General features: G+C 35.9%; 1 pseudogene; it reads left to right on the plus strand.

Moving 5' to 3' along the window:
• Nucleotides 1–6,211: 6,211 nt before the first annotated feature.
• On the plus strand, nt 6,212–7,256 carry LOC150101582 (ras-related protein Rab-4B pseudogene; annotated as a pseudogene).
• The last annotated feature ends 18,870 nt before the right edge of the window (nt 7,257–26,126 follow it).

The following is a 26,126-nucleotide window of genomic DNA, read 5'->3' on the forward strand; positions in this document are numbered from 1 at the left end:
TTTTGACAAAAGAAATAAGAGAATAATATTGTTGTACCGTGAAGATTCTAATTCTGTAATCTTTCTTTGCCATCTTTCTTTGCCATCAGCTGTTCTACTGTCTGCTGAAATTATTTGAAATTTTAGAAACACTCTGCTATATTTTCAACGTGTAAAACTGCTTATATGCATACCACACAAAAGAAAGTTCAGTAGAAATTTCAGAATTTTGTTTCTTTTTCTTAAAATAATCTAAATATTTTTACTTCTACTTCTGATGCTGGTTGCTATTTCTGAAGTAATCTACGTCTTAGAAATACTACGTCTTAGAAATATTTGATAGTAATCCTCTTAGCTGGAGGAAAAGGGTAAAGGCTTAGATTACTCTGGGTGCTATTGAGAAAGAAAAGAAAGGACACTTAGCCAGAAGGGACACTAAAGTGCCTCAAGCTGTAATGCGAATTAGATCAAGAATGTCGTGTTTTGTTTTCAATTGTTGATTAGTAGACATCCTAACATAGAAATAAATATAGACATTCTTTCACAGGCTTATACAGTATTTATGCTAAAATAAGTTCTTAATTTGTAATGATCAGTTTCATTTTTATTATCGAAAAATTATAAATTATTTCTTTCCATTATCTTGAAAAAGAAGATTTCAATTGTTTTTGAAAGAAAAGGAACATATGCATAATCTTATTTTTTGGTGGGGCGGGGGGGGGGGGGGTTATAGACTTATTCAATCTGCAGATATTTCAGAGAATTTATTTTATAAATTTCGCAAGACAACTGTTACAAGCGTAAATCACTTGGGGAAACATGTTCATTCATTTTAGTGTAAATAGTAGCAAATGTTTAGCTACTTCAACAATGCCATGTATCTAAACTGGAAGAAAAAAATATTTATACAAGAGTAATAACATCTGCTGATGTTCTAACATCAGCAGATATAAATCTGCTGATGTTAGAACTCTTACATAAATAATTTTTTTCTGACATATCTCTATTAGTTATAATGTAATCAATCTTCAGATTTTTGTCCTCTTTTATTCTACCATCTTATGGGCAGCGATTTCTTCTTTGTACTACAAGAAAAAAAAAGCAGATAACACAAGAAAAATATGTAGTATTTTCTTTTTCATTGGGTGAATTTACAATGTCCTTTCTTTGTGTTTTGGAAGGAAAGTGTAAATGATTATTTTATTATTATTATTATTATCACGGGCTACTCCAGGAGTCCTTAGACTCATCGAGGGAGGCCCTAAACATCATGTTCACACAGCTGTTCAACATTCTCACAGTATCTATCATACCTTGCCTTGAACTCGCTCACTGTCATAGCACCCACAACAGACTCTGGCAGCTTATTCCACTCATTTACCACTCTAAAAGTAAAGAACCCAGCTCTAACACCCCTGCTAACCACGCTCTTGCCCAGCTTCCATGGGTGTCCCTTAGTTCTCCCACCACCAGTCCTGATCTCAAAAATATCATCTGAATTAATCCTATAGAATCCTTTTAGCAATTTGAATGTCTCAATCATATCTCCCCTTTTTCGCCTATCAACTAGTTTCTGCAACCCACAAATCTTCAACCTGTTCTCATATGGTTCATTCCATAGACCTGCTATCATCTTAGTCACTCGCCTCTGGATCCTCTCAACCTCCTCCCCATCAAGAAGGAACCGAGGTGACCAAATCTGGGCACAGTAGTCGAGATGAGGTCTTATCAGGGCTCGGTACAGAGGTACAATAACTTGTTTTTCTCTGCTCGTCAAGGTATTTTTCAACAACCAAGTGAGTTGATGAGCTGATTTAGCTACTTTCGCAATGTGCCCCCTAAACTTCATCTCCCTATCCACCAACACTCCCAAGTCCCTGGCCTCATCAATCTCTTGGAGTACAGTTCCACCAATGTGGTATACTGCTGCTAATCTTTTCACTCCGAAATGCATAACCTTACATTTTGTCACATTAAATTGACATCCATTCTCCTTAGTCCAGAACTCCACTCTATCTAAGTCATCTTGCAAGACTTTGACATCTTCTGCATTCACTATCGCCCTACCCAACTTTGCATCATCAGCGAACAAATGAACTGTCCCACTTAGACCATTCCCTATATCGTTAATGAACAGATTAAACAGCAGTGGTCCAAGAACAGAACCCTGTGGCATACCACTAGTCACAGGCCGTTTTTTGGACTCTACTCCTGAATAAACTACTCTTTGATATCTCTCCATCAACCACCCAGCTATCCATCTCACCAACCCTATATCCATTCCCATATGTTGTAGTTTACGGATTAGAATTCCATGTGGTATCCTGTCAAACGCCTTTGCCAGGTCCAGCAGTATCACTGTAAACCCATTTCCCTTATCCAGTTCAGCCGTCACCTTGTTATAAAACTTGAGCAAGTTACTGAGGCATGATCTACCCTTCACAAAGCCATGCTGTCCTCTGTACAGTATCTCATTTTCATCAATCCCTTCCTGTATTTTTCCCTTGACTACTTTCTCCAAGACCTTGACAACGACTCCTGATATGCTGATCGGTCGGTAATTTGCAACCATAGTCTTTGATCCTCCTTTATGCAGTGGAACTATTTTCCCCTCTTTCCATGCCTTCGGGACTAAGCCAGACCTGAGACTCAGATTAAACAACATGGTCAAGGGCACTGATAATTCATTAGCCGCTTCATGCAAGACCCGAGCCGGTATACCATCCAATCCCACAGATGTAATCACATTAAGGTTCTGTAATAGACTATTCACCTCCACTTCATTCATCACAATTCCCATATAAACTAATGGTTCCTTCATTTTTTCAACGTCACCACCTGGATGATATACTTTTGCAAAGTGCGCGCTCAGTAACTCCACTATATCGACTGGTTCAGTGAACTCTTTACCATCATCATTCCTTAAAATCATTTTGCCATGTACAGTTTTTTTCTTGCTTGCAGCATATTGAAAGAACTGTTTGGGATTCTCTTTTGCTTGCATAGCTAGTTTCCTTTCATAATCGGCTTTTGCTGTTTTTACCACACTCGTTACCCTTCTAGCCTGTACTTTATACCGTTCGTGTGCCTTCAGGTCACCCCCTTTCTTTAAATTCCCTCCATAGTTGTTTCTTTTTTTGCAGCTCAAGCTTAATGGTGTTATTCATCCATTTAATGTTATTGGAATGTTATTCATTCCATTTTCTTACTATTTTTGCCATTATAACACATCTGATACAATTAGTATATCTGAACTAGCAGAAAATATATACATATCAATTTAAATCATAACCGTTAATTTCATTTTGTAATGACCAATTATACAGGAAAACCAAGAAGATTACAATATAAAGAAAATAAAGAAAAAAATTAGTGATATGATTAAAGAATTTCATTTTATTCTCTATAAAACAGAGTCGCTCAAGCAGGTCCTTCAGGAAATCTGTGAAGTATTCTTCGAAACATGATTTTGAACAAAAATATAACATAATCTTGAACTTCCGCAGCCTGTTTTTTTTTCAAAAATAAATCAAATATTTCAAATAATTATCGTGAATTAATTTTTTTCGAGAACAAAGAAAATGTTTTGTGGAGTAAGCGATTAGAAAAAATTAGCAAAAAAATAAAAATAAATAAATATGAAATTAGTGTTCCAAGGTAAGGCGATATTTAAATGAAGAAACTATGCAAGAACCTTTATTTTGTCCAGGCATTAAAATTGCTTTGTACAATAAAAAGAGAAAATAAAAATAATTTCTATATTTTTAGTTTATCCAATATAACTAGGATTCAGTTACCCAGCATAGAACGAGGAACTGCATTCCTTGTTATAGACAACTGAGATGCAGCTATGAGCGTGAGATAATCCGATTAACTGTTCTCTTCAGTGGGAGGGTTTATCACACCTTCTAATGGACATGCTGGCCGAATTGCACTTCTTATAACTTCAACAGATAGCATTCATCGTATCCAGATTTATCTGGACGTCTATAGACGTCCTGCCCGGTTGAGGGGGAGGGGGTTAAACGAGGATTAACTGGTACAATTAATAGATGATGTTGAACCAAATGGCGGGGAAAGTTCTGCCAAAGATTATGATTGTGATGAGTTCGTTAAAGAATTCAGTTTAAAGAAATTAACAATAGGATTAGACTTGACAAGAAAGTTATTTTATGGATAATGATCTCTCAATGGAGTCTTCCAGAAAATTTACGAGACAATTGGATATTTGTTTAGTTCCGTATTATGAACTTAATAAAAAATTGTAGCATAGTGGTAAGCAAGGTCTTATTACTGACTTCTTGAATTCATAACTAAACCAACTGAAGTATGCAATAAGAACTATTGCATATATAAATAAAGAACATCTATGAAGTATACATACAATTTATAATTTTTATAATTTTTTACTATGTATTTGTTGCATAGTTTATGTTTTCTTAACTTACATGAATTATCTGAATATGTCATTGTTTATATAATCTTAAAAAAAAGAAAAAACGATTTGGAAACCTAAACCTACTTTTTCTATGTGATTTGAGTCTCGCATAACGCGATTTATATAACGCGGTATTTTTGTGGAACCTAACATCCGCGTTATACGAGAGTTACCTGTACTTCAATTTGTATCTTACCTTCCAAGTCAGCAGACTTCATTCCTGCCCAATGCGGAAGTGTTTAAACTATTTAAGAATATGCAAAAAAAAAAAAAAAATTGACCTCTACTGTAAGCCGAAATTGTTCTATTTTTTTTTTTCATTTTTATGCAATTTACATAACTGTTTACTATTAATTTACAAGTATACATACACATATCATTTGTAGAGAATTAGCCAAGAACTAAAATTAGACAATTTTTGCATGTGCATCTTAAATATTTTTTATGTTATTTAAATATTTTATTTATCATCTTTATGCTAAGACCAATATTGTAGATAAAAATTCCTATTACCAACAAATTTATCATTTTTGTCAACAAATTTATTTACCAAGTATTGAAACTAATTGATTTTCAGTACTAATAATAATCGTATGATGATACACGGTCGTGAGTCCCCTTTATGGGGAGGTACGGTACCATCTCATTCCCCCCAAAATTTTATCTGGGCTCCGGAACAGCTGACGAATCAGACCTATGGCTGGGTCAGTATTCCTGACTGTAATCCGTGTATGTTCACTGGACCGGTTTGCCTGCTTGCGGGATGAAAAACTCCAGATAAACTGGTGGAAAAAACCCTGCTGTTTGTTCGCGCCCAAGACCGGCTAACTTGGCTATGGCAGATCCTTAAGCTCCTCATGTCATTGACGGGAATCGAACCTAGGACACTCCTTCCCTAGGATTACGGTTGCGAAGCTCATAGCCACGAGGCTAACTGCACGGACTGATTTTCGGTGATATTACACTGTAAATGGATCATATAGTTTATATGTATGTTATCTGATTTTGCTGAACTTTTTTTTTTTCCAAATAACTTTTCCATTTTCATTCAATTTAACTGACTTATTTACACTTAGGCTGGTAGTGATGCATTTTCTCTTGCTTTTATAATATGTATAATGTAATAAACTTGCCCTACTTTTATATTCCCGTTATTTTCCATATGTAATTGCAACTACCAGCAACTTTCGTATACTGATAATAAATTAATCATATGAGAATTAGTAAGGAAATACAATTATTCAGTGACATATATTATATATATATTATATATATATTATATATATTATTATACGTATTATATTATACATTATGTTACATTTCGATTTTTGCAATAATGTGCATTTATTTTAGAATACTATTCAAAACATAACACTACAAGTTTCTTAAGCATTATTACTTTACAGTGTAAACTGAAGACAGTCGTTTTTGTTGTTTTCTATACTTCTTTTTATTACCTATTTTTCTGAAATCTAGTCTTCTCGTTTCCGATAATCTTTTGTTAGTGCATCCTTATTTATTTATTCATTGTAATTTACTCATTTTAAACACTGCATTTGTATACCAATTCTCTTTTCTGTTTTGGATTATTGCATGTGGTCAGTAGAGGATTATTATCATTAGGGGAGATACTAAGGGAAAGTGATCAGGGCTTACTTCACCTTTACGACGAGTCGCCTCATACCTGAAAATACCTCAGGCACAAACTTCACTTATCTGTCTGTATGCTTACTTGCGAAAAAGGATTAAAACCGAGTTTAGAAAATTGCTTGGTATCTTGTTTTACAAGAGAGGCGCTTTGAGCTTAAGGATGAACAAAATGACGTCAATCCTGAAGTGAAATTGGGATTGATGGCAAGGCATTTCCTGTGTATAGTGAATTAGATGTTTTGATAATTGTGACCGTACTTTTTTTTTTTGGTTCACTGGATTTTGCAGTGGATACCATACAGAAGATATGTCAGAATCTTATGATTTCCTCTTCAAATTCCTAGTAATAGGTAGTGCTGGAACTGGGAAGTCATGCCTTCTTCACCAGTTCATTGAAAATAAATTCAAGGCAGAGTCGAATCATACCATTGGTGTGGAATTTGGGTCCAAAGTTGTAAATGTTGGAGGTAGGTCAGTGAAGCTTCAGATATGGGATACAGCAGGTCTGTTACAAGAAGTTACTATAAAGGTGCTGCAGGTGCTTTATTGGTATATGATATTACAAGTCGGGAGACATATAATGCCCTTACAAATTGGTTGACAGATGCCAGAACATTGGCAAGTCCAAATATTGTCATTTTATTGGTGGGAAATAAAAAGAATCTGGAAGATGACAGAGAAGTTACTTTTTTGGAAGTCAGCCACTTTGCACAAGAAAATGAATTAATGTTTCTTGAAACCAGTGCATTAACAGGTGAAAATGTTGAAGAAGCTTTTCTGAAATGTGCAAAAACTATCCTTGCTAAAATAGAAACTGGTGAATTAGATCCTGAACGTATTGGTTCAGGGATACAATATGGTGATGCCTCCCTCCGAAGGCTAAACAGACAACAGCAACAACGTCGCCCAGAATGTGCATGCTGAATAAATCACCTGCTGAACCACTTCACCACCTGCTGTGTGGTTTACATACAGCTGACAGCACATATTACTGCCTTCCTTGACTGAAATTTCTTTTAATTCTTTCTCTTCCTGGCTGAGAGAATAAAGTCCTTATTCATACCTCATTTTCTGATATAAGAAACACCTTAATACATTTATCCTGACAACATTGAATAAGATGGCAATTTGATGTTGAAATGAGTAAAATCAGTAAAAGGGTAAAGCATTTTTGTTATGGCAAGAGTACTCTTCAATGCATTTCTGAATTCACTAGCAGTTTACACTTTAAGATCTGCAATCAAGGGGTGGTCCTTTTTGGAATTGTACAGTACTTAAATGTTGTGACACATTTTTGAAGTTCTGTAGAAAGCCCAGAGCTATATAAATCCATAGTACCTCTTTATGACTGTGATTCTTGTGGTGATGCTTAAACATAGTTTGCATGTTAAAAGTTTGCAGCTGAATTGGTATATATATGTATGTATGTGTGTGTGTGTGTGTATATATATATATATATATATATATATATACATTTGTGTTTGTGTACAGCAGCTTGTAAATGTTAATAAAGTTTATTATAATAATCTTTAACATGTTTGATTTGTAATTTTTATAGGTTCTCTATTTATCACCAATGCATATTTGAAGTTGTTTGGCTTACTGCTTGATGCATTATCATGCTTATGTAAAAAAAAAAAGCCTTGCAATATTTCTTTGCAGCATTTTAGTCTTTAATTTTTATCATGTTATTTTATGCACAACTACTTAAATCAAAAGAGTGCTGTTTGTAGTAGTAGTATTAACTAGTCACACTACTTTTGTTAAGGGTAGTAGTGGAAGCTATTGTTAATTTGTGCCAAGTTTGATTCTTCTTTATTCTAAATGCATAAACATTGATTAGGTTCAGGAAAAGTTAGGTAAAAATAATGAAAGTTAGGGGACGAGCTTTGCACCTTAAAGTGTATTATTGGGCTTACAAAAAAAAAAAAAAGAAAAAGAAAAGGAAAAAATGTTTAGTACATAGTCACTTCATAATAAAATAAAATTACTGGGTTGGTTATATTGTGATTGTGCTTTATTGCATAATATTCCATAGCTGCACAGTGTATAATTTTAAAAGAATGTAAGAAAATGTAAAGTTACAATTAAACATTTATGAACTACTGTATTTAAAAAAAAAAAAATGTTATTATTATTATTATTATTATTATTATTCAGGCCTCCAAGGAGTCAAAAGACTCATCCAGGGAGGTCCTTCCTAAGACATAAAGTCTGTCAAGACTCATCGAGGGGAGGCCCCCCCGCTGAGAAACTCAAAGTCTATCATACCACTCTTTAAACTCACTCACCGTTCTCGCTCCCACCACTCCATCAGGCAATGCATTCCATGGCTCAACCACCCTCCACACAAAGAAACCACTCCTTACCCTCTTGCTCACAGTTTCCTTTCGTAACTTCCAGGGATGGCCTCTTGTCATCACTCCTTCCCGCTGTTCAACCAAGCGAAAGAACTCCCCAGTGTCAACCCTGTAACCACCTCTCAACAGTTTAAAAGTCTCAATCATATCACCTCTCCTTCTTCTATCCACCAAACTCTGCAGTCCACATTCTCTCAGCCGATCCTTATAACTATCTTTGTACAGTCCTGAAACCATCTTTGTCATCTGTCTTTGTATCCTTTTCACAGTTAATTTATCCCCTTCAAATCCTAGGGACCAAATCTGAGAACACTAGTCCAAGTGTGGTCTGATCAGAGACTTATACAACGGAATGATAACCCTCTTATCTCTGCAGGTCAGTGGCCTTCTCATAATAGCAGCAAACCTCTGTGTTACCTTCACCACCTTTGCAATATGTCCCCTAAACTTCAGGTTTCTATCAATCATCAAACCCAGATCCTTTCTCTCCCCTACTTCCTCCAATATAACTCCTCCCATAGAGTATGCAGCATCTCATCGATGTTTCCCAAACCTCAAGACCTTACATTTTGCTGCATTACACTGGTACCCCCATTCATTTGCCCAACTGTCTAGCTTATTCAAATCCTCTTGCATAACTACCACATCTGCACTATTACTAATAATCCTTCCAAGCTTTGCATCATCCGCAAACAACTGAATATCCCCCTGCAATCCACTGGCTATGTCATTGATATAAAGGTTAAACAATATAGGTCCTAGTACTGAGCCCTGTGGGACCCCACTTGTAACCCTCTGCCTCCTGGAAACTGCTCCACCATACACAACTCTCTGATACCTATCAGACAGCCAATCCTGAATCCAGTTGACCAATCTGACATCCAGACCCATGTGCTGCAACTTAAATATCAGCTTATCATATGGCACCCTGTCAAATGCCTTTGCCAAGTCTAAGAAAATTGCAGTATATGCCTTTCCCTCATCTAATGTTCTTGTAACTTTATTATAAAAGGCTAGCATATTGCTAAAACAAGAGCATCCTTTCACAAATCCATGTTGATTCTCACAGATAACATTACCCTCATCTGCCCAGTGCTGTATATGGTCCCTCACTACTTTCTCCAAGATCTTAACAACAACTGATGACACACAGACTGGCCTATAATTAGACACTTCCAGTCTGTTACCACCCTTATGCAATGGCACTATCTTACCTTCCTTCCATTCCCTGGGCACCTTTGTCAAAGCCAGACTTTCATTGAAAAGCCACGTTAAAGGCACTGTCAATTCCCTAGCACATTCTCTCAAAACCCGTGGTGAAATACCATCCAGTCCCACAGCTTTACTGACATCCAGAGTACTCAGTATCTGAAACACACTCTCCTCCTGTACCTCCAGACCTCGAACCAGTCCTATCCCTCTAACATTAAAACTGACTCCTCTAGGATGAAATATTCCAATAAAGTGTTCATTGAACAATTCCACTATGTCCTCTGCATCAGTCACTCTATTCCCATTTTTATTCCACAATATCATTCTTGCACAGTCATTTCTCCTCCTACTGGCCAGATAGCTAAAAAATTCCCTAGGATTTTCTTTGGATCTTAGGGCCAATATCTCCTCTCATATTCCAGTTTCGCTTTCCTTACCACACTAGTCACTCTTCTGGCCTGTATCTTATATTCCTCATGCATCTCTTCACCTCTCTCCTTATTCTCTTCCATAGCCTCTTTTTCTCATGCAATTCCTGTTTAATATTGTTTGTCATCCACTTTACTCCAAATTGCGTCCTCTTCTTCACTCGTGGTATACAACTTACCATTGCTGATAACAAATATTCTTTCACAATTTCCCACGCACTAGTGATATCCCCGCCTTCCAATTCCTGCCTCCATGAAACTTCCCGAAGTTGACCTCTAAGACTATTATAATCACCTGCCTTATAATTCCACATAAGTTCCCGTCTCTTTGATACTCCTGCATGTCTATTCATTTTCCAAGTCAACACCATATGGTCACTCTCTCCAACTGGTGGGAGAGACATCAACTCAGTTATTATCAACTCTTCTGATGCTATAACCAAATCCAAAACTTTTGAACCTCTTGTTCCCTCTGTTACATGTTGCCTAAGACATTTGTCCCTCAAGAATTCTAGAAATTCCATTCCCCTATTGCTACATGCATCTTCCTCTCTCCAGTTTATACTACTGAAGTTAAAATCTCCCATAACAATAATTCTTCTTGCACTTGCCAAACAGCTGTCTAAACATCTCCTGGCCCCCATCCTCTGTGCTCCTGGGTCTGTAGCAACACCCCACTAAATATCCTGTCTTTCCTACCTCTACCTCACACCATATGCTCTCAAAATCATTTGTCTCACTTCCTTCCAAATTCTCCACTCTTAGAGGACATAGGTCATCACTTATCATAAGAAGTACCCCACCACCACGTTTTCCCCTCCTATCCTGACTAATCTGCGGCACCAATTCCTCTCCCTTATTCCGGATACTCCTGGCATTAGTATAAAGCATATAAATGCCATTGTTTCTATACCCAGCATTATCCCTTCTAGACTCCACTGGACTCAGTGTTACCTGACATTGTCTCCCTTCTCCCAAGTATCCATTCCCACAAGAGGCCACCCCTGCTATCATCCTCCCTGGGACACACTGACTCGTTCAGAACAGCAATCTCTCCAGATGCCTATGTCCTTCCTCATTCAAATGTAAACGGTCTCTCGCATACAATTCCTCTCTTTCCTCAAACGCACTCCAAGCATCCACATATACCAGTCCTCTCTTGTCACACATTCTCGCTATTATGCCATTCAATATCACCGCTCTTCTGCTCAGCTCATCATTATCATACCTAGGCAACAAACACACTATTTTTCCTCTCTCGGTCTTCTTCCGTACAGTCTTAATCAAAAATCTCATATCTCTCGCTTCCCGACTTACATTGCCACTCAAGTCATTCGTTCCTACCATCACAATCATCTCATCCACCCTTTCACCTCTCTGAATTGCCATAGCCACCCTTTCTATTGTTCCTCCTGGCAAACACTCCTCACGCATCCTATCTTGAACACCATGGATCATTGAGTCGCTATACATTATACCTCTTACCATTCCCTCTCTCCTATTGTTTTGATTCTCTCCTCTTCTTTCATTCCCATACCTCTCTCTTCTACTGTTTCCATTCTCTCCTCTTCGAGCACTCCCATACATCTCTCTCTCATTCTGTCTCTCCTACTACTGTTTCCATCCTCTCGTCTTCTAGCATTCCCATACCTCTCTCTCATTCCATCTCTCCTACCGTTTCCATTCTCTCCTCTTCTAGCACTTCCATATCTCTCTCTCATTCCGTATCTCCTACTGTTTCCATCCTCTCGTCTGCTAGCATTACCATACCTCTCTCTCATTCCCTCTATTTTACTGTTTCCATTCTCTCCTCTTCTAGCACCCCCATACCTCTCACTCATACTCCCTAAATTCTCTCTCTCTCTCCTACTCTGGTTCGCCTTGCATTTATCTCTTCCATTCTCCTAATCTTATCTTTCATATTTCTGCTCTCATTCACAAGACATTCCACCTCCTCTTTCAACTCATCTATCTCCCTCTGCAGGTCAGTCACTCTTAATCTAAATTCACTCTCCCAAACAAAACCATCTCCTAAACTTTCACAGTCACTCACACCTTCCACACTATCAACTATTATTTTCTCATTCTCTCCTATCACACTACTTGTCTTCCTACATTCATTCCCCGTTCCTGGAGCAACAAAGTCGGATATCGGTATATCTAATGTACTTATTTCCTCCAACTGCCTACATTTTGCGCACATACGCTCTCCACTCTCTTTAACAAGCCACATATGTAATTCCCAAGACGCATACATGCCGCAAGTACTGCATGCCACAAAGTCCCTTATGATATTGCTAATAATTGAGTTCTTAAATGGCGGAGGACTTGGCGTTACGCCACTTGCGACTGCTGCCGAATCCACCATCATTCCTTACTGCCGAGTAGCGTAATCTTTAATAATTATTCAATTAATAAATAAGAGGGAAAAAAAGTACAAACATCAGAACATTTAAGTACTAAATATAATTAAATAAAATGAAATATAACTAAATACAGTAACTTAGCTTCGTTTTGTCTTCCACTGTTACGCGTTCGATTCCTACGGTACCAAAATATATTATATCGCGACAGCAACTAACTTCCAAAAAACAACCACTGAAGTACACTCGTATTCAGAGAAACAATTTAGCACTCAAAAACGTAGAAAAACGGGGAAAAAAGCTGACTATTCACCGATTAAAAATCACTTTCTTCTGCACAGCTCAAATTCACCGCCACATCAATTATATATATATATATATATAATTATACTATATTATATATATTATATTATAAGCTGTTGATTATCCACCGTGACAACTGGAAAGTGTAGTTCACAAGTTGAAAGTGTAGTTTTAATAATTTTACCAATTATTAAAAATCAAATCAAGCTATAAGATACAAATGGGCGTGAAATCCGTCGCATTAAATAAAACATTCAAGATTTCTGTTTGTGTTAATTATTTTGAGTTTTTGTCTGCAGCTTTGTGATGTGACTTTTTTTGGTTTCTTGTTTTGTTTGTGGTTGATCGCTCTCAAACTGCTATCTAAGGGTATATTCCTAAACAACTAAATGTTTTCGAGGATGCCATATGTGTAGTTTGTTACCATTTGAATTTTATGGGTTTCACACTAATAACTTTCCATATGCAAATATCTGCGGCATAAATATGCTTCTTCCGAATGGACTAAGGCTTCGATGACTGTGTAATGTCTAAGTGAATATTAAATATGTTCTTCTGGCCTGCTTGCTTTTGATAGAATAAATAAATAAATAAATAAATATATGGGCCACACTATGGAATCTGTGATGCTTGTAGCTTTCTAGTGAATTCTCTAAGTGTATTCTACAAAAATTCTGAATTCTGAAGGAACTTCGACAATGGAAATAACTTCAATCTTAATACCCCATTAGGAGATGGAAATGAAATTAAATGTTAAATATATTAAATATTAAATATCTTTGTGATAACTTCAGCATTCTCCTTACGATTTCTTTTAACTGAAGAGAATAGGATATGTAGTTGTATCTCATTAAAATCTCAATCTGAGCTAATTTCATAATTTTTGATTACATTTCTTTCTTAATTGTGGAAAGGCAGCATGCTCTAGGTTTCCCGTTACTATTGACACTATGGAAAACTGTGATGCTTGTAGCTATCTAGTAAAAGTTCTAAGTGCGTTCTACAAAAATTCTTTAAATTCTTCATTTATGATGCAGCTTTATATTCAATGATGAAACTGTTGATTTCAGTCATTAATTTCAAAAATGTGATAATATAAGAACTTTTAAAAGATAAACCAGAAAGAAACACAAATAACAGTTTATGAATAATATATTATCTATTATCTACCTTTTCCGCAACATGAATAATTATTCACTTTGAAGTGAATAATTATTCATATATAAACAATTATTCATAAATAAACAATTAAGCTGACCATCAATTATAATTGACGGTCAGCTTAACAGCACAAAGCAACTTATATCTGAGACTTCTCAATAAAACTAACGGCTCCCAAGGGGGCCGCGCCCACAGTTTGGGAAGTGCTGGACTAAAATACTCCACATCTGTCTCAAATAATCAAAACAACCCATAACGGTCTTTCCAAAGGTCGAAGTTCTCGAGGTAGCCAGTGAGCTAAAATACCTAGGAGTAACAAGAGATGGAAGATTGAGGGATTAGGCCGATGAGCGCTGAAAACAATATATACAGGAGCTATACTACCATTGATAATTGACGGTCAGCTTAACAGCACCATGCGACTTATATCTGGAACCATTAAAACAACTCCTATTTATTGGCTTACAATGCTAAGCAACATAATACCACCAAATCTAAGAAGTGATGCTCTGTCGCGAGAATATGACAAAGTACTCAGAAATACTGTATTGCCTATACATAATGACATATCAGAACTATAGCTTAACAGATTGAAATCAAGAAAGCCCCCCTCTTCGTGAAGATAAACATCTGAGAATGATTAATTAAAATACTAAAAATTAATGGAAACGAGTGTGGAGCATAAATACTAATGCCCAACTCAAAATTTAGTTTGATAGTTGCTGCCTCAACATCCCGGCAGGGGCGAGCAGTAGTGTCTGGTGCCTGTGTGCAAAACTTTAGTTGGCGCCCCTATCCTCCCCTCCAATAAAAAAATCACTTTAAAAAAACGTTTTTTTTAAAAAAATATTTCCTCCTCTTTGGCGCCTTTACTATCCTGGCGCCTGTGTGCATCGCACGCATTGCACATATGGCCGGCGTGCCCCTGTATCCGGGGTGTGGAATTGGAAAGACATGGATAACACTGAACAGGATTCGTACGCAATAGAAAGATGTGCAAGCTTTCTGTACAAGTGGAAGAAAATTCCCTCACCGGAGTGTGACCGTGGACACCCGAACCAATCAATCCATCATATTTGCATTGAGTGCAGTCTTCGCGCATATACGAGTCAAAGGAGCGACTTCCTAGAGGTGACACCGCCTTCTATAGACTTGATCAGAGAACATAATCTTAACTTATAAGTGCTTTGTCCGTCAAACGTTTAACTGCCTGTTTTACTGTAATTATTTATCATTTACACTTTTTTTTATTTTACTTTTTACATATCTGTACCCATTTTTGTAAATGTACTTTTATAACTTTATGTAGATTGCCATACGATAAACAATAAATAACCTCCTAGTAGGGTTACTGTTGGGAAGAAAATGAAAACACCACACACACACACACTTGGTAATCTACAGTTTATTCGACATCCGAAACAACTATCGTTCAAAGATTTGAACCGTAGGTCAGATGTCCACAGAAACTTCACTTTCTCGCGATAGTTTAGGGCTCCTGTGCAGTCAGTCGAAATTATCAATTTATTGTTTTTTCCCTTAACATTAGATATCACTCTTTCTAGACATGTAGAATGATGCTAAGCTGCAAACATAACTTTAACTAGGCAAAATAGCTGAAAATATCACAACATTTTCTGCAAAAATGGTATGGCGCTGTAAATGAATTCATTTTTTATATTTAGAAAGACATCCCAACTAATGTAATTCTGATTTTTATGTGTGGTCTCTTTGAGTTTACTTTGGTAGGGCGATATCGATGTTTATTCTTCTTTCCGTCAATTTACTATTTCATAGCCAACCCTCTCTCTCGTTTCGTTTTGGTTGCCTAAGAAATATCGATGTTTATTTTAATTTTTTAAATTTAGTAAAAAAAAAAAAAAAGATTACAAGCATTTATACTTCCAGTCTATTTTTGACATCCGTGCATCATGGTACGTGAAGAAATTTCATAGTGAATGCTTTGCTTTCTCTATGTAAAAAAATGTGGCTAATATTCCTTTCTTAATTAAGTTCATGTATTTCAGTAATGTAAACTTGCCTACTACAGAACTATATATATATATAACGTTTTTTAACTTGGGTATATTATGTATTCAAGATACCAAATAATTTTACATAAACTTGGTTTTAATCCTATTTCCAAAGTAAGCAAACGGACAAGAAAGTCAAGTTTGCACCTGCAAGTAGGGCAAGTCCAAGACAACTCTTGGTAGTGCCAGTCGAGGCAACTCTTAGTAAAGGTGGATAAAGTTCTGATCACTTTTCTTAGTGTGTATAATACTAATATACTAATAACTAACTAACTAATATATAATATATATATATATATGTGTGTGTGTGTGTGTGTGTGTGTATAATATAATATATATAATAATATATAACTAAATAATAACTAATAAACCTTTGGTATTAGGTCTAGCTACTCACTGATGAAGCCTCAAAAAAGGCTGAAACCAGTCTGGGTAGTGACCTCCCTCCATAATGTAATAACAGCATACATTTCCTAGGAAATGTGTTTTGACATTATGGAAAATACCTAAGAATAGCGATCTGAACTTCCTCCACTTCTGCCACGAGTTGCCCGGTACTGTACTACGTACTAGGATCACTTGCATTGGCTAACGCTAGTGTCGCCGATACTTTATAGTTTACTATAATCGGCAAGAAACTCTCTGATTCCGATCTTTGAGTTCCTTATTCGGTTTTAAAACTATGTGGGATTTAATATCCCCTTAATTTAAGTAATGTTTTCATTGCCGAAATGAAGCTTATTAGATACTTAAGTAACTTAATGGTTGCACCTGTTTGGAAAACTCGTTCGCAGAGTACATAAGTTCTTTTCGCTATACACTTTGGTATTAGGTCTAGCTACTCACTGATGAAGCCTCAAAAAAGGCTGAAACCAGTCTGGGTAGTGACCTCCCTCCATAATGTAATAACAGCATACATTTCCTAGGAAATGTGTTTTTACATTATGGAAAATACCTAAGAATAGCGATCTGAACTTCCCCATCCTCTGCAACGAGTCGTCCGATATTGTACTACGTACTAGGATCACTTGCATTGGCTAACGCTAGTGTCGCCGATACTTTATATAGTTTACTATAATCGGCAAGAAACTCTCTGATTCCGATCTTTGAGTTTCTTATTCGGTTTTAAAACTATGCGGGATTTAATATCCCCTTAATTTAAGTAACTAATAAAAAGTAATATACTAATAAAGTATACTAAGAAAAGTGACCACAGCTTTATCCTCCTTTACCACGAGTTGCCTCGACTGGCACTACCAAGAGTTGCCTTGGACTTGCACTACTTACAGGCGCAAACTTGAATTTCTTGTCTGTTTGCTTACTTGGGAAATAGGATTAAAACCAAGTTAATATAAAATTACTTGGTATCTTGAATATATATATATATCTTCTTTCTTAGCATAAACTTTCATTTCCTGATAACATGATCAAGAAATGACACTGTCTACCGGCAATTTATTCTTACAGTTCATTTGTAAATATATAGGCTGTGTATTTTTTAATGCCTGGAAAAGAAACTTTTTTTTCCTGGAATCATTCATTCATTATTTGGTGCCACAAGTAAACATGTGGAGAGCAATTAACTTTTCTTAACAATTAACTAGAATCTACACAACTCTTAGTGACTGATCTTCAGGACCGTTCCGTGGGTTTGCGCCGCCTGAGTGCAAAATTTTTGTGCCCCCCCCTTTAAAAATTAAAAGATCCCGAAGTACAATAACACGTTTCAAATCATTTTATTATACTGCACATTAAGAGGAAATCTCCCTCTCTCTCTCTCTCTCTCTGTAAAAAATATAGTTTATGATCCTTTTTCATTAACATATGAATTTTTATTAGCTAATGCTGCTATTTAGAATTTATGATCAGAGATGTTGAAGCCTAGATTAATATCATGGCTTTTAAGACGTCGTTAAAAGAGTTTTTTTGTTAAGGGGAAGGGGTGGAAAAATATGCTACTGCACGTGGCGACAAAATTTCTAGGGTTGGCCCTGTGGCCAGTCCTGGTGAATATGGTGTTTGAGGTAGATATTGAAATCCCAAGTCGTATATTGTCTGTTGGATTTCATAAGCAGGTGCATTGTCCTGCAAAAGCAACACGCCTCTGCTTAGTTTCTCAAACCAATTTTCCTTCAGTACCTCCTTCAATTCCTTCAGAGCTGCTGTAACAGTTTCACCTTTCTTGAGGTAAGGTAAGAATTACACCATCCATATCCTAAAAGACAATGGCAAGAACTTTCCCTGCTGACTGTTTGGTTCGAAACTTCTTTGGCCATGGAGAACCTTTGTGTCTCCACTTCATTAACTGTTGTTTGTTCTCTGGGTCATAGTGACGAAGCCATGTTTCATCAACGGTTAGAATATGAGCTAAAAAATTTCATGAGGATGAAATCCCTTTATGAAATGTTCTTTTAACATCTCAACTATACCCGCCTCAGTGGATATCATTCACTGCAACCAGTATGCCCCGCCAAAAAATCGCTTTCCGAACGAAGTAGGATAAATAGTAGTTATAAACAGTAGGATAATAAAAAGATATATACCTCTCAAAATAATCCAAAACAAACAAACAAAAAAAAAAAAAAAAAAAAAATTGCACACACATCTTCGCCCCCCCACGCCTTATAATTCATTTTTCGGTGAACTGTATTTTCAATGAAATGTGATTTTTTGATGAATTGTTGTTTTTCGATCAATTGCATTTCGATGAATTGTCTTTTCGATTAACTGCTCATCGGTGAATTGCTTTTTCGGGGAATTGTCTTTCGATGAATTGCTTTTTCGATTAATTGTTGTTCGATAAACTGATTTTCGATGAATTGTTTATTCGGTGAATTGCTTTTTCGATGAATTGTCTTTCGGTAAACTGTTTTTCGATGAACTCTCCAGATACCCTGTGTATAAGGCTTTTGATAATACCCATTTTTTGTGATGAATGATGGTTGGAGGATGAGTGAATGTATTTGAAAGTAAAGATTGGTCTGATAAACCGAAAATTCAGTGCAGGCTATTTTCCAAGATATAATTAGTTGTTCAAACAAAGAGAAGAAATAGCAATGGGCAGTCCTATCTCACCAGCCATATTGATTATTTCATTGGAGCTTCTAAAAAAAGACCTCTATGACACTATACTCCCTCAGCATCATATATTGCTACATTTTGTTGATGGTATATTTGCAATTCCCACACTGAGTCAGAATTGCATCAGTTCCTAGAGAAAATAAACTCCTTGTACTCCAGTATCAAGTTCATTGTCAAACATGAATTCAATAACCAACTACCCTTTTTGGATATGGTAATAATTCATAATCCCACAAGAAACTCTCTTTAATCTAAGAGAGTTTCTTGATATCAGTTACTGAATGGGAAAGTTATCAGCAATCGATGAGAAGGTGTATATTAATAAAAACTTGTATATTAATGAAAAGGTGCTTAAATAAGGCAGTATCTGAAAGTGTCATTAAAGTTTGAGGAACAAATAAGGTGGGAGTGAAATGGTGTGCAACCTTATTAAGCAAGAGATCTATAAGAAGATATAGATGGAATAGTGTGAGAATAAGAGTGAACAGCGTTATGAAATACATAAAGTGCAGTCCAGAAAAATTATGAGTATTGTACAGAAAGCTAAATCAGAGTACAAAAGCAACCCAAAAGGATTTTATCACTACGCTGCAAACAAAAGAAAAAATGATTGTAGAAGAATAACATTAGCGAATGTAGATGGTACTCTTATGTCAGAAGTGGATGAGATTGCTCAAATAATGAGTGCTCACTTCACTAAGATCTATCAACCAGGTATATGTAACATGGTACACAATGCTACCACTACACTGGATGGAGAGATAGAAATGCATAAGAATGGGGTTTGAGAGCTGTTACATAACCTGGATCTCAATTCAGCAATAGGGCCAGATGAGATATTCATTATGTGTGTTAAAGGAATATCCAGTTGAAATGGCTTGGCTCATGACATATTTGTAAAACTCGAGTCTCAGCTCATGGGAATATGAAAGAGTGGATGACATTGCACAAAAACCTGTGTGTCTAACTACTGACCCATCAGTATATCTGGAGTGATAGTGGCGGTGGTGGTGGAGATTTTAGAGAGGTTGGTAAGAACTTATATAAAGAAATAATGAGTCAATACAGGCAAATTGTAGTTTGCAAAGAACAGCATGAGTTCTTTACAAATTGCTAAACATGAAAGGTGGTCATGTTTAGCAATTTGCTATATTTTATCATAATGTTATGACTGGGTAGGATATCACATGAAAGGCTTTTGCATAAACTGAAGAATATGGGATTGCAATATAAGCTATTAACTTGGATAAGTGGTGTCTAATGGTAGGCATCAGAAAGTGGCATATAGTGGTGTGTGATTCAAGATGACCAACGATGTTCCCCAAGCATCTGTCCTTGGACCATTGTTGTTCAATCTATACATAAATGATATTCGGAAGGAGCAGACAAGAGATGTTAAATTGATTGCTGATGATGCAAAGATAGTCAGGACAATCAGGGATGCTACTGATAAACTACACTTACAGAATAATTTGAATAAAGTGAAACAATGGACAAATGATAATGACTGTCAATTCAGTGTTAGTAATCATAAAGTTGTGTACTATAGCATGAGGAGAATTCCAATCCATATTATATTGGCAGGATTATATTACAAGAAATTGATGAAGCTAGTGATCTTGGAGTTATGGCAGGTAGGAAACTGAACTTCAAAAGAAAAAAGGTGGTGCTGAAGTTGCAAGTGAAGCAGTAGATTTGAGCTGTGATAAAAAAAAAGTGTTTTTAATTAGTGTATGGTGTAGTTTTATATCACAACTTGTGTTGCATTTTTTTTTTTTTTTCAGTTTGGATACAAGCATCCTTCAGCAGTATTGTTGTTGGAATTTTTGTTGTTTATATTGTGTTAGCAACTTGTTTGTTCTTACTCCTTCTGCTTCTGAAAATGGCATCCATAAAGAAATATATGTTGATGGATTGCATTTGAATGGGTTTGCTGCTGGACATTTAGAAAGGCTATTGTTTTCCGAGAAGGCACAGAGTCGAGAAGTTAATGGTTAATGTAGTGAATGATCAGAGTGTACCTGTGAAGCAGGATGACACAACTAAACACTTACGGTGGCACAGAAAGCATTGGTATGAAGAATGAGCTCTGCCTTGGATTTTTTGCAGTGTATACATTGCAAAAATTGCTATATGGTATGCTCCAAAAATCGTGAAAGATTTCTGGACTGTTTGGGTAAACAAAAAGGAAAGCATTGACGTATGTGAAAAGTGTTTTGATAGATTAGAGCGATTAGAAATTGGAGCAAAAGTCTGGATCATAGTAGAAGAGCTTTGGCAAGAGTTAGTGAAAATGAAAAGCAAAATGAAACATCTGGAAGAGGACAGCAAACATCTAAAGAAGAGATTGGCTAATAAGAATGAAAAGGAGGAAATTAGTATTAAAGGAGTCCAAGGATAGTCATATATCATTGTATGGAGGACTTGATCATTAGAAGTGTGATGACTGATAAAGGGCACAAAACACTTTACTAGTGGAACAATGAAACAAATAACTGGTGTGTTGCAGAAAAGGAAAGCGCGGGCATCAAAAGTAGTGGTAGTTGTGGGCACAAATGACTTAGATGAGGAAAAAAGAATGCTGATAGAGACTTGAGGAAGTTGTTGCAGCAGGTAAAGAATAATAGTGCTGTTGAAAAAGTCTTTAGCATGTTGCCCAGATATGATAATAGTGAATTGAGAAGGAGAGCAGAGATAACGAATAGTAAGATGGCTGAGTTGTATGAGGCAAATCAAGTTCAATTTGCAAATCCATGGAGTGAATTTGAAGGAAAGTTGGAAAATTTTTAAAGTTGATGGATTGCATTTGAATGGGTTTGCTGCTGAACATTTAGAAAGGCTATTGTTTTCTGAGAAGGCACAGAGTCAAGAAGTTAATGTAGTGTATGATCAGAGTATACCTGTGAAGCAGGATGACACAACTAAACAGATTGTACAACAGGAGGAAGATGGATATGCGGGTTGAAAATGTAGTTTCACAGGGTGATGGAATGTATAAAGGAGAGGATGAGACAGGTTGGAATAAAAATCAAACTCAGGATCAGGGGAATGGAGAATGTTAGTGCTAGTAGAATGGCCTGAAAGACAGAGGGATTGTTATGTTTGTACACAGATGTAAGGAGAATTCAAAACAAAGTGCTGAGTTTGTTTGCATTAATTGAGTCAGTATGCACAAAAATAATTGGAATAAGTGAAACTTGGTTGTCAGAGGAGGATGCGGTGTCAGGAATAGAAATCGAAGGATATGTAATTTTCTGGAAGGATAGAAATGTGAAAGATGAGGGGAGGGTGCAGTTAATGATTGCAGAGAATTGTGTCCAGAAAGTGTGGAAGTTGATAGTGCATTAACAGATTTTGAATCTGTGTGGTGTGAAGTTGAAATTACCAGGCTAGTATATCTGACAGAATGCTGTTATAGGCCAGAAAATGTAGAGAATACTGATTGTGAAATGTTTAGGCAAATTTGTTGGGCATGTAATAAGAAAGTGATCATGTGAGAGACTTTAATTACAGGAATGTAGAATGGAAGGAAAAGATAGTGTATGGGAACAAAAAGAGTGCATTTGTTGAATATCTGCACAATAAATATCTTAAGCAACATGTGACTGAAACAACTAGAAGATGTAATGTTTTGGATTTGGTGATAACTTCACAAGATGTAGTTGTTAATGAGGTGTTGACACTGCCCAGTTGGTAAGAGTGTTTGTGATGTACTTTTTTTTGGATGGGGTGAAATGTGTAAAGGTTTCTGCCAAAAATGGATATATGTGGAAATATAAAGCTCGTGATTATAGGAAGCTCTGTAGTCAGTTAGCATGAGTACATTGGGTAGATGAGCTGAGCAGACAAGATGTTGACAGTACATGGAAATTCACAAGGCAGTACCTGACACAATCAATGTATAACTGTATACCAAGGGCTAACAAGTAAATAGAGTAGGAATGAAATGGATGAACAGTGAAATCAAGCAAGCCGTGTTGGAAAAGAAAATGCTATTTAGGAGGAGCAAGAGAGTTGGTGGTGATCTGATTCATGAAGAATATAACGTGGAGGCTAGGAAGTTGACAAGCATGGTAAAGAAAGAAAAGGTGCAGAATGAGAGGAGATTGGCTGGTTAACCTTGGCCTGGGAATTTTTCCACTATATGGCAATCAAGAGAAAGAATAATTATGGCAGGTTGACACTTGTGGATATTGCAATTGCAACTCAACATTCAACATTCCAAAAAACTGAGAACATTTTAACTGAAGATCTGGCTGTACTTTATAAATACTTTAGATGATGGAGATTACAACCAACCCTGAACAAAACTGAAGTAGCATCATCGTCATCATCAAATTCCTGACATTTACCCTCAGGGGGGGGGGGGTGTACAGGATATGATAGTACTACATGAAAAATTTACATCATTACTAACTTCCTCTCCACAATTTTCCTCCAAATCAAACTATTACTTGTCAAGGCTCCAACATTTCAGATCTTATATTTCTATCTTCTAAGGCACTATTTACCATATCAATCCACCTATATCTTGGTCTTCCTCTGGGTCTTTTTCCTGCCAACCTGGCAGAGAACACTTGTTTTGCTAATCTTTCCTATCCCATTCTGTTTAAGTGACCATTCCACCTGAGATTAGCTCTGCTAACACATTCCTGGATGCTAATCTCCAATGAAAAAAAAAACAAAATCTTACTGCAAGTGTAACAGATGTTGAGCCTATCTCATCCAGAATATTAGGAATTAGACTAAAAGCCAAAGAAAAAGGACTACTCATAAAGGTTATCGAGATTTACACACAGGATGCAAGTCAAAATGAAGAAGCCATCGAACTATTCTACAAATGATCTCCAAAAAGAAATAGATAATACAAATGCCAGAGACATTTTAATCATAATCGGAGATTTCAATGCTAAGATTGGAACTTTCAGAGAAGAGCTAAAAGATGTAATGGGGAAATTTGGAATTGGAACCGAAAATGAAAGGGGAGAAACTATGCTCAATTTCTGTAAAGAAAACAACCTTGTCATCTCAAACACAATGTTTTACCATAGACTTAGTTTTAAATACACCTGGATCTCACCGGATAGAGAAATACGGAATTGTATAGATTATATCCTAATTAGAAGTAAATTGAAAACCTCGATCAAAAATGTAAAACCTCTCAAAAGCTTAGATCTGGATACAGACCATGAATTCCTCTCTGCAATAATGCGGATAAAATTCAAAGTGAACTATAAAAGAAATAGAATTGATAAACTCCACATGGAAAGGTTAAAAAATAACCAAATAAGATTAGACTACATTAGGAAAATTTAAGAAATAAATAGGACTCAAACAGATGAAACCGAAAACCTTTGGAAAACAGGAAAAGAATATATTAATTAACTCGGCAAGGGAAACTTTAGGAATTTATAAGAGACCCAATAATAAATGGATAACATCTGAAATATTAGAAAAATGTGAAGAAAAAATAAAAATAAAAATAATCAGACATACCTCAGAAGAAAACAAGAAGAAATACAAACAAATCAAAAATGAAATTGATAAACTCTGCATACAGGCTAAAGAAAACTGGCTAGACAAAAAGCAGAAAAATGCAATGAGACATATAAACACCATAACTCAAAAGCATTACATAACACAATTAAAGAAATTACAAAAAACTTTTCACCACTACCACTAACAATGATCAACCATCAGGGCGAGGAAACAGAAAATCCAAATGCGATAAAGGCAATATGGATGGAAACTACCAAGAAACCTTTAAGAATGAAAGCAATAACTACCTAATAACAAAGCCCCACACTAACTCAAGAAATGACACCTTAATGATCCTTCCATCGGAAGTGGAGAATGCTCTAAAGCAAATGAAATCTGACAAAGTACCAGGGATAGACCAAATCCCATCAGAATTCTGGAAAGAAGGAACAAACAACTTTAAAATTCCTTACCACTTTTCAACAAAATCATTAAAACAGGAGAAATACCAGAAGATTGGAGAACAGGAATTATCATACCAATTTACAAGAAAGGTGATAAGAAAAATTGTAAAAACTGCAGACCAATCACATTACTCAGCCATGCTTACAAAATATTAGAAGAATCTTACAGAACAGAACAGAATAAAGAGCACATATGAGATCATTCTTAGTGAAGAACAGGCAGGCTTCAGAAAGAATTGCTCCACATTGGATCAGATCTTCATAATACAAAGACTAGCAGAATTATACTGGGAACATGACAACAATATCTATTACTGTTTTATAGATTTTAAACAGGCATTTGACTCAATAAACACAGTAACCTTATTAAGAATATTAAAACAGAAACAAATCGATGAAGATAACCTAAACTTCTTAGAAAAATATTATAGTGTCACAGAAGCAATAATTAAATTCAATAGTATAACAACAGTTAAAATAAACGTCAGTAAAGGAGTAGCCCAAGGATGTCCCATCTCCCCATACCTTTTTAACATCTACCTAGAAGATATGGTTAACCAAGCCTTGGAAGGAGAAGGGGTCAACCTAAATGGTTATAATAACCTTAATAACATAAAATATGCAGATGACATTGTAATGATAGCAGACACAAAAGAAAAATGGTGAACCTAATAACCAAACTAAACAATATGGCTAAAGAATAAAACATGACCATAAATACAGACAAAACAAAAATCTTGATAATTGGAAAAAATGAAGAAAAACTAAACTTCTATTTGAATGGATCAACAATTGAACAGGTAAAACAATTCAACTATTTAGGAACAGTAATAACAAAAAACCTAGATACCATAACCACGATTAAACATAGAATATTGACTGCATGGGTCATCATTTAATAAGCTAAGTAAAATCTGGAAAAATAATAAAATCTCCAAACCTCTAAAAATAAAATTATATAATGCAATTATAATACCCACTGTGCTATATGCTTCAGAAACTTGGACACTCAAGAAGACAGAGATACAAAAGCTGGAGGCTTTCAACAAGAAATGTCTCAGAAAAATAAATAAAACAAAATGGACAGAAAAGAAAACAAATGAAACTGTAAGACAAGACAGAAAATATATAGAATCATTAATTGAAAAGATCAAAAGAAGACAACTTCAGTGTTAC

This window comes from Typopeltis vanoorti, chromosome 11 (genome assembly GCF_054136105.1).
Source record: "Typopeltis vanoorti isolate ZY-2024b chromosome 11, IOZ_Tvanoo_1.0, whole genome shotgun sequence".
Classification (NCBI taxonomy): domain Eukaryota; kingdom Metazoa; phylum Arthropoda; class Arachnida; order Uropygi; family Thelyphonidae; genus Typopeltis; species Typopeltis vanoorti.